The 2,213-nt window shown below is 40.7% G+C and overlaps 1 long non-coding RNA gene across 1 annotated transcript; it reads left to right on the top strand.

Moving 5' to 3' along the window:
* Window positions 1-1,434: 1,434 nt before the first annotated feature.
* LOC116494525 lies at window positions 1,435-2,213 on the top strand. The gene is made up of 3 exons (XR_004253881.1): window positions 1,435-1,515; window positions 1,791-1,832; window positions 2,199-2,213. It is a non-coding gene; the product is annotated as an uncharacterized LOC116494525 (long non-coding RNA).

Genomic DNA, 2,213 nt, shown 5'->3' with positions numbered 1-2,213 from the left:
GGGTTCGGATTAGGGTTAGGTTTAGGGTTAGGGTTAGGGTTAGGGGTTAGGGTTAGTTTCTGAGTACAGAAACTGTAACAACCAATAAAAATCATCCTTATTGGCTTTAGGAGCAAATCAATAGCTTCTATATAATCAATTAATTGTACTTTAGGGTTAGGGTTAAGGTTAGGGTTAGGGTTAGGGTTAGGGTTAGGGTTAGGGTAAGTGTTATGGTAAGGGTAAGTGTTGGGGTAATGTTTAGGGTTAATTTTAGGATTATGGTGAGGGAAACGTAAGGGTAAGTATTAGGTTAAGGTTAAGGGTAAGGTTAAGGTTAAGAGTAAGTGTAAGGTTTAGGGTAAGAGTAAGGGTTAATGTAAGGGTCAGGGTAAGGGTTCAGGTAAGATTTAGGGTTAGGGTTAGGTTAAGGGTAAGGGTTAGGGAAAGGGTAAGTTGTATATATAAGGATAAGTGTAAGGGATAGGGTAAGGGTAAGAGTAAGGGTATGGGTAATGGTAAGGTTGAGGGTTACGGTATGGGTAAGTGTAAGGTTTAGATTTAGGCTAAGGGTAAGTGTAGCAGAAAGGGAAAGGGTTACGGTAAGTGTAAGTGTTACGATAAGGTTAAGGTTTAGGCTTAGGTTAAGGGTAAGGGTAAGGTTAAGGGTAAGGGTAGATGTAGAAGTATGTGTTAGGCTATGGGTTATGGTAAGGGTAAGGGTTAGGTTAAGAGAAAGGGCAAGGGTATGTGTAAGGGTACGGGTCATTGTAAGGGTTAGAGAAAGGGTTAGGGTAAGGGTAAGTGTTAGGGTAATGGTTAGGGTTAATTATAGGGTTAGGGTGAGGGAAACGTAAGAGTAAGTATTAGGTTACATCTAAGGTTAAGAGTAAGTGTAAGGTTTAGGTTAAGGCTAGGATTAATGTAAGGGTCAGGGTAAGGGTTGGGGTAAGGTTTAGGTTAAGGGTTAAAGTAAACATAATGATAAGGGCAAGGGTGAGGGTTATGGTAGGGTTTAGAATTAGGCAAAGGGTAAGTGTAGCAGAAAGGGTAAGGGTTACGGTAAGGGTAAGTGTTAGGATAAGGGTACGGTTGAGGGTTAGGTTAAGGGTAAGGGTAATGGTTTGCTAAGGGTAAGGGTAAGGGTAATTATACGAGTAATTGCTAGTGTAAGTGTAAACGTAAGTGAACATGTAAGTGTCGTTCTATGGCTTATGGTAAGGGTAAGGTTAAGAGTAAGGTATATGTTAAGAGTAAGCGTAAGAGTAACAGATAGAGTAAGGGTAACAGTAAGGTTAAGGGTATAAGTATGTGTTAGGGTATGGGCTATGGTAACGGTAAGGGTAGGGTAAGGTAAGGTAAGGGTACGGGTCAGGGTAAGGGTTAGAGTAAGGGTTAGAGATTACGGTTAGGGTTAGGGTAAGGGTAAGTGTTAGGGTAATGGTTAGGGTTAATTTTAGGGTTAGGGTGAGGGAAACGTAAGGGTAAGTATTAGGTTAATGTTAAGGGTAAGGTTACGGTTAAGAGTAAGTGTAAGTTTTAGGGTAAGGGTTAGGGTTAATGTAAGGGTCAGGGTAAGGGCTGGGATAAGGTTTAGGGTTAGGGTTAGGTTAAGGGTAAGGATTAGGGTAAGGGTAAGGGCATGGATAAGGATAAGTGTAAGTGTTAGGGTAAGGGTAATGTTAAAGGTAACAGTAAGTGTAAGGAGAAGGGTTAGGGTAAGGGTAAGAGAAAGGGTATTGGTAATGATAAGGGTGAGAGTTACAGTAAGGGTAAGATTTAAAGTAATGTTTAGTAAGATTTAAAGTAAGGTTTAGATTTAGGCTAAGGGTAAATGTAGCAGAAAGGGTAAGGTTTACTGTAAGGTTTAAGGTTTCGGCTTAGGTTAAGGGTAAGGGTAAGAGTAAGGGTAATTGTACGAGTAATTGCTAGGGTAAGTGTAAGCGTAAGTGTACATGTAAGTGTTGTTGTATGGCTTATGGTATGGTAAGGTCAAGGGTAAGGTTTATGTTAAGGGTAAGCGTAAGGGTAAGGGATAGAGTAAGGGTAAGGGTAAGGTTAAGGGTAACGGTAAGGTTAAGGGTACAAATATGTGTTAGGGTATGGGTTATGGTATGGGTAAGAATTAGGGTAAGTATAAGGGTAAGGGTAAGTGTAAGGGTACAGGTCAGGGTAAGGGTTAGAGTAAGGGTTAGGGTTAGGGTTAGGGTAAGGTTAAGTGTTAGGGTAATGGT

The sequence above is a fragment of the Aythya fuligula genome, chromosome 13 (genome assembly GCF_009819795.1).
Source record: "Aythya fuligula isolate bAytFul2 chromosome 13, bAytFul2.pri, whole genome shotgun sequence".
Classification (NCBI taxonomy): Eukaryota; Metazoa; Chordata; class Aves; order Anseriformes; family Anatidae; genus Aythya; species Aythya fuligula.
This window is presented reverse-complemented; position numbering and strand designations above follow the sequence as displayed.